The sequence below is a fragment of the Molossus molossus genome, unplaced genomic scaffold (genome assembly GCF_014108415.1).
Source record: "Molossus molossus isolate mMolMol1 unplaced genomic scaffold, mMolMol1.p scaffold_m16_p_12, whole genome shotgun sequence".
NCBI lineage: Eukaryota > Metazoa > Chordata > Mammalia > Chiroptera > Molossidae > Molossus > Molossus molossus.
Window position 1 is genome coordinate 25273079 of NW_023425347.1, and position 8132 is coordinate 25281210.

Below are 8132 nucleotides of genomic sequence, written 5' to 3' on the forward strand. Positions count from 1 at the left end.
TAAATGTCTCATTATGGTACAGAACACTAACCTCACATATTCCTGTACCTTTGTTCCCAGCACACAGTAGGTACTCAATAAATATTAACTGACTACTGAATGAATATGTTTAAATGTACATGTTGATCATCATGAGTAAAAAGCTTCAAGTGAATAAGTCATGAAGCAAAGACTAAGTCTTTATTAGGCAGAATGAAAAGAGAATCAAAAAGTGATCAATTTAACCAGCACCTACTACCTGCCAGAGAGTTCTTAAGCACTGGGAATGCAGTGAACAAGACAAAGTTCCTTCCCTATGAGACTGTCATTTTAGCTGGAGAAACAGAAAAACAAATAAACAAGTAGAAGGCAAAGTTATGAGCTCTACTTGAGAGGCACGTAGACATTCACCCAAAATCAACCATGAAAGTTGGTTGACTTCCAGGTCAACTAACTCTAATCCTTTTGACTCTTTATTTTACACCGCCCAAATATTAATCTTTCACAGTGCAGCACATTTTAAATGGAATAGACCTGTGTCTGCAAATCTATAGTTAAAGCCACATTTTTATTAAGACCTTTTCTGCGTGTAAGCCATAGCCCAGAAGCAAGCACCAAATGCTTAAACCAGTTTCCCAGGGTGTGTTCTGCAGATCTAAGCTAGGTGTTACTTGTTTATTGAGTTCTTCAACAAAATATTTATTGCTGGAAAGGAGGGTGTGTAGGGCGGGGCAAAGGAGAAACATCTGTAACAAAAATAAATTTATAAAAATTAAAAAGAAAATTATTGCAATCCATATAGTAATGTAAATACTGACACTGGGGTAACAGCAATGAATAAGTCAAAATCTTTCCTCATGGAGCTTACATCCTGGTGGGGGCAGGAGCATATAGTAGAGAAAAATTTATAGACACACACATACGCACACACACACACACATATTGTCATATTGATAAGTGCTATGAAAAAAAAACACAAGGCAGATGTATTTTTAATAAGATGGTCAGGAAATGCCTCTCTAATAAGTGGTTTTTGAGCAGAGACTTGAATGAAATGAGGGAATGTGTCAGGCTGACGTCAGGGGAAGAGCATTTCAGGAAGATTACAGCAAGTACAAAGGCCTTGAGGCAGGAGGTCAGTGTGGCTGGAGCGCAGTGACCGAAATGGTAACAGGTCGGAGATGAAGTCAGAAAGGTAACGAAGGGCCAGATCAAATAGGGTCTCAGACTACTGTAAGGCTGTTGGCTTTTACTGAGAGTGAGATGGGGAGCCACTGGAAGATTTTGAGCAGGAGAATGATGTGACTTGGGTATTTGAAAGCTGTGGTTTGGAAAGCAGGTAATGGGAGTAAGATGGGAACAGGGAGATTCGTGAAGTCGAGAATGCAACAATCCAGGAAGAAGGCGGGAGCAGTTGGGACTAGAATGGTTGAAGTGGAATTGGTGAAAAGTGGCCAGATTTATGATATAGTTTATGGAGATAATAGAATTTGCTGATTTTAGTATTTGACATGTTAAAGAAAGAGACACCTTCAAGATTTGGTGACCAAGGAACTGAAAAGTGAGGTTTACCGTTTACTAAGATGAGGGAGGTTAGAAGTAGCCTTGGAGAGAGGCAGATGGCAAGAGTCTGTTTCTCAGCATGTCAAGTTTAAGATGCTAGTTCTACAGCCAAGAGGAATTATTTATTAGACAGATCAGGCCAGGCCAGAAATGAGGGCTGGCATCTAGGTGAGAAAGTTCTCTGGACAAAGGATTTTGAAATGCTGTGTGATGCATCACAGGCTGTTTTACTCTAGGACTCCTTGAAGTTGTAATGAAAATGTACTCTGTGAACATCCAAGATAAGGATTTAAGTTTTACCAAACTTGTTTACCTTGTTTACTAACTTTTATCATACTTATTTTAGGGAGCTTTAAGTCACATTACTGTTCCATAGACTACCCTTTGGAGAATACTGTTGAAGACAGTATTGAAGCAAGATAGCACACAAAGCAATATGAGTTTTGAATTTATATCTTTTAATCAGTACCTGATTACTTCTGTGCTTTTTTGCATTTCCCTTTGTGAATTAATAGAATCCCATTCTGGTTTAGAAAAAAAAGATTCTTTTGAGTTTGTTTGTATAAATTAAACTCCGAGATCTTGATCAGTTCACCTTTTGGGTGAAGTAATAAAGTCAAGTTTCTAAATCTGCAGGACCAAGGGTTCAGCCTCACAAAGTGCAGGCTGAACCAGTTCAATGTGCTTTTATCCATTATTTTTCTTCAACTCAGTGGGTCTTGTAGATTCCGACCACCACCTCTCTTACCCATGGTGATCAGTTTTAGCCTCTTGTCCTTTCACAATCACAGTACCCTTCCCTGATGATCTCATGTTTTCCTGCGACTCAAACCACATACACACCAATTACTTCCAAATTCACATGTCCTGTGGCCAGCTTTCCCCTGAATTCCAGGACAGCATTTCCAACTGCTGTCAGCATCTCTACAGTAGTATCCTGGAAGCATCTCCAACTCAGTGTTTCCCAGACTGAGTGAGATCAACCTTTCCCTCAGAACCTGTTTCTCCTCCTGAAATGCTTATTTTGATTTGTAGCATCTCTGAGTTCCTGCTGCCTTACAGAGAAGCCTAGAGTCATCTTAGTTGACTTCGTCTGCTTCCGGCTCCCCCTCTACACACCCCTACATGAAGTCATTCATTGTCACGTCATCACTTTCTAACTCTCTCCCAGTCTTCATCCTCTTCACCCCCCACTGCCACTCCCCCATTCAGGTTCTCATCCTGTTTTACCTAAATAGTTTCATTAACTTCAAAGTGGCCTTCCTACCTTCTGTAGCCAGTCCTCCTTGCTACTGCCAGACTTACTTTGTCAAATGGATAACTAGTCACATAACTCCTCTGACTAAACGCCACCACTGGTGTCTCATTACCTCCAGAATAAAGCAGATGTGTTCAGGGCCTTTCAGAATCTGGCCCAACTCATCTTCCCTGCCTTACCTCCACCATGCCCTCAAGACACACAGAAGAGCACTTTCCTTCCATGCATGACCTTTCATACCTCCATGCCTTTGCACGTGCTGGAGTCTTGCCTTGCTAGAACATGTCCCATCTCTCTCCACCCCTATCTCAACTAGCCCCCTTTCTGGACCCCTCAAGTAGTAAGATCTACCAAGACCTTCATACGTACCAGGCTCTCCTGCACCTTGGCGGCCTGAAGATGCAATGGAAGAATACCGATCATCTGCACGAGAGCCTCCTGCTTTCAGCCCCAAACAACGAAAGTTAGGCTCTTGGGGTTAGGACAGCACTCTATAGATGGGTGTTTTTAAGGCCAATGACACCGATTATGTTGATTCTTCACAATATACCATGCCAAAGAACCAAACCCATGGAGCCTGAGGCACAGCAAAGTCTTATGGAGGCTGAAGCTGAGAAGTGTTTAGGAACCAAATGGAGCTCTAGGGGCCAAGTTGCTTTATTGTCCCATCAGAAGCGAGACTTCATGTAGCTCATTCTAGAGCACAGTTATTCTTTCCAAGTCTGCTTCTCTCTGGATCTATCCTTTGCTGCTCTACAAACTGCCAAATCAAACTTTCTCTCTCTCTCTCTCTCTCTCTCTCTCTCTCTCTCTCTCTCTCTCTCTCCCTCTCTCTCCCTCTCTCTCTCTCTCTCACTCTCATACATTCATACTCTCAACAACTGAGATTCTGGCTGTCAGGCTGCCTCAAAGGCCCCTGGAAGGTTTCCTTGGTCAAGTACTCTCACCTTAGCAACACAGTTATGGTTACAGGGATTGCAAGAACAGAGCCCGCAGCAGGGACTGGAGCCATAACATGTGTTACAGTGGCCTGTCAAGTTCAAGCTTCTTCCTTCTGTTTGGTGAAACCTTTCAGAGCACTTACTCTCTTTGTTACCCAGAAACTGGATCTGTGGCTCTCTGGTGGTGGTTTTCCTGTGGCCTCTGCTTTCACCGTCCTGAGGGCAGCTCATAAGCTCACTGGTGAGCTTTGTCTGTAACCATGTCAGAGACCAGCTGTCTTCATCCAACTCATTCTAGACCCCGTTAGAACCCAAAAGGGTTCCAGTAGCATCTGTTGTGTCTTTTATTAAAGTCTTTTCCTTTAATTTGCTTGTTTGCTTCCTTAAAGCTCACGCACTCTGAAGGAACCTGACAAACTCAGGAGGTGAGTCCAAAAGACAGTTTGACCACCACCCTCAAGAGCATTTTCTTTTGCCCATCCCTCGCCAGTATTTAAGTTGTGCAGTTCGACTCTTTCTTCTTGGAGTGAGTTCATTTTCCCTCAAGGATACCACCTATCAAGTGAATTGCTTATAAATTTTATCATGAAGTCAAAACATCAGCCAATTTCTCCATGGAGCCATTGTCTGTCCTGGAAGCTCTTTAAACTCCAGTAACACATGACATTACTACCCTGTGGCCTGCCCTCCCCACTGTCACCCCACCGTGCCGCTGAATAGATAGAGGCTTGGAACCCACGTCCTCTTTCTTGCTACAGGGCTACACAACCCCAATTATCCTAACACTTGCCACGTTATATTGTAATTATCGGAGAGGGAAGAAAACCAATATTTACTGACACCTAGTGTGACCCAGGTTTTGTATTAGATGCTTTACATACATAATGTTATTTAATGCCCACCCTTTGAAAAGCATGTAATTATCTCTATTTTACACATAAGGAAATAACTCAGAGGACTGACATTTTCTGTCACAAGATCACATGACAGACAAAGGCCAGAGCAGGGTTTTACACCCAGCCAGTCTGACTGACATCAGGTTCCCCCTCCACCCTGCTGTCTCATGTGTATTTATATGTCTACCCTCCCCTTGCCCCCACCTCCTATGAGGTCCTCCTGGACAGTGACTGTCTGTAATTTGTCATTGTATCTGCACTGCATCTGTCACACTGTAAGTAGGGGCTCAAACAATATTTTCCATAAAAAGAAGGAGGGGAAAGAGGGAAGGGAGGAGGGAGGAAGGGAGGGAGGAAAAGTAAAGGCCCTGGATTTTGCCTTGCACTTAGTAAGCCCTTAATAAATGTTTATGAATGAATCCTAAGGTCTGAGAGAAGCCCTCGAAGCTATCCCCTGAGGCAATTGAGTGATCTGATTGGCAGACTTCACTTTATCAGCCTCCTCCAGGCAAGCCTGTGAAACAGAGCAAGAATGATGGGGCTGGAGCTGAAGTAATTTCGGATGAATCCATTAGAGTCCCTGCACGACTGGAAACGGGGACGCAGAATTAAAGTGCCCTTCATAATTTATAGTCAAACACAAATGGAATGTGAAAAGTGGAGCCCTTGCTTTATATTCCGATGCCTCTTCCTCTGGGTCTGGAATTGGTTATCAAATGACAAGAGCTTCAATGAGGGAAGAAAGCTGGGGTGATTTAGGAGCAATTCTTCCCGCGGCCTGCGAGCTAGATGAGCTGACGCACCCAGCTCTCCTCGGCTCTTTCAATTTTATGATTATGTTATTTGGGTAACGGGAGGCAGGAGAGAGGAGGCTGCCAGGCTGAGGAAGCGCCTGTCTGATGAGAAGCTAGCAGAACCAAGGAGCGTAGAGAAAGGCTGGGAGTCTCTTCCGTGTGGTCCTGCACCCTGTCACTGAGAACTTCGATAAATCAGTAGATCGCTGCTTATGAAGATGTCAGCGTTTTCACAGCCTCTGTGCATACGAGAGGTCGGCTGGGAACACGGGAAGTGCACGTCCATGGAACTCCGCTTATTAGGATAGTCCAGGAGTTTCTGCTTTGAGCAGACATGGGGAGGGAGAGAGGGAGAAGGAAGGAGATTGAGATTTAATTTATCACGTCTGGGAAAACATTGGGGGGGAGCAGGGGAGGGGGGATCAAAAAGTGGAAGAGTTTCAAGGCAATTCTCCAGCTCTCAAGACCTCTTAAGTTGTATGATCATAAGGTTTTGGAGGTGGAAGGAACCTTTCATGCATCTCCCTTATTTTGTAGTGGAGGAGGCCTGGGCCAGTGGGCAAAGCTTGCAGAAAAGAGGCCAGCCTGCTTCTGCCATGTCACCAAGCAGAGCCTGTAAGTCCTATGTACTCAGTTCCATCCTATGCTGTTCTCAGTTCTACCAGCATGCCTGGATTCAGCATCCTCCTTCAAATAAGTATAACGATGCCTACTCTTTACAGACTTGTTTTAACTTAGCAAATGAGATGATACATGTGGGAAGAGTTTTGTAACTTTTAAGACTCAAATGAGATCATCGATATCGGATGAAAATGTTTTGCATATTATAAGCCCTGTAAGGTGCTATAAACCTCTATGAAAATATAATCATTATTAACATCGTTGACATCAACAAGTATTTACTCCTATTATATCATCAGTGTAAATAATAACAGATTTTCATTCTTCACATATGGCTTTTCAGTTGACATTTCCTTTTTAACCTTCTAATAATTTCTCTAAGTCATCTTTATAAGTTCTTTTTATCTCATTTTACAAAGTAATATATGCTCATTAAAGGTAGTTTAATAGTCCCAAAACCCAAAGATCGTCACCGTTAATCTTTTGATATATTTCCATCCAGTTTTCCCCCATGTATATTTTAGTAGAGTTATGATCATATTGAATTGAATATTCTATATCCTAATTTTTTCATTTAACATGGTAGCATACATTTTCCCATGTTACTACAAACTGTTTTTAAAGTGTTTTAATGGTTATGTAACATTTTATCCTACGGGTATACCATAGTCTACTTAATCATTCCTTCTTATTAGCTATTGGGTTGTTTCCTTTAGAAAAATATTACACATAATAGAACAAGTAATTGTGAATAAGGGTTTTCTCTATCTCAATCTATAAACAACATTTTAGAATAGTTTGTTAAAAGTAGGAATTCTGAGCCTATCAATCTTTAAGGTTTTGATACACATGCTGAGTTGCTTTCACAAAGATTTTATCAATTCCTGTCCACTCATTGAGAATGCAGTAACAAATTACCACAAGCTGGGTGGCTTCAAACAACAGAAATGTATTCTCCACAGTTCTGGAAGCCAGAGTTCTAAATCAGGATTTCAGTAACACCGTGGTCCCTCCAAAGGCTCCGGGGGAAGAAGAGTTCCTTGCTTCTTCTGGCTTCTGGGGAGGCGCTTGAGGAAGAGCAAGCAAGCAGACCAAAATACCTCCTGGCTCATGAAGTCCCTGGGAACATGAGAGCCATCCTAATTGATTGGCGGGTGCAGGTTCAAATGAAATTCAGGTTACTGCAGGAGGCCATATCCATGACGACTATCTCCATTATTGACTGGTTCATGCAGAATAATTCTGTGCCCAACAAGATGATGCAGCTCTTTGGTGTCACTGCCATGTTTATTGCGAGCAAATATAAAGAAACGTACCTTCCAAGAATCAGTGACTTTGCCTTTGTGACTGACAACACTTACATTTAGCTCCAAATCAGGCAGATGGAAATGAAGATTCTGTGAGCTTTCGATTTGGGTCTGGGTCGCCTCTACCGCTGCATTTCCTACAGAGAACATCTAAGATTGGAGAGGTTGATGCTATGTAACATACTTTGGCCAAATACCTGATGGAACTATGTTAGACTATGATATGGTGCACTTTCCTTCTCAGATTGCAGCAGGAGCTTTTTGTTACCTTCTTTTTGTTATGCAACACCTTGCTAAGAATATAGTTGTGGTGAATTGTGGGCTTGAAAAGCACATGGCTATCAAGAACAACCACAGGTGAAGTGTTGTGAAGTAAGCACGTGGAGGTCAGCACTCCAGCACTGCAGAATTCTGCACTCGTCACGATGTAGCCAAGGCTGTGGCAAAGCTGTAACTTGTGAACTGGAGTGGGAGTACTGTAATATCTGCAAACACAATTGGCACCATGTGCTATCTGTATAAATTATAGGTCACATTTACTTGCTTTTAATAAAGCTTACTTAAAAAAAAAAAAAAAGACAATGAAAAGAGCAAGAGAGTTTCAATAAATGGTTAAAAATGCCAAGCACTGCTGCTGGGAATGCAGACTGATGCAGCCACTGTGGAAAACAGTATGGAGTTTCCAAAAAAAAATTAAAAAGAAAATTGCCATTTGACCCAGCAATCCCACTTATGGGAATATATCCTAAGAATATCGAAACACCAATCAGAAA

At 42.2% G+C, this 8132-nt stretch overlaps 1 pseudogene; it reads left to right on the forward strand.

Moving 5' to 3' along the window:
* The first annotated feature begins 1160 nt into the window (after positions 1-1160).
* LOC118626241 lies at positions 1161-7813 on the forward strand (annotated as a pseudogene).
* The last annotated feature ends 319 nt before the right edge of the window (positions 7814-8132 follow it).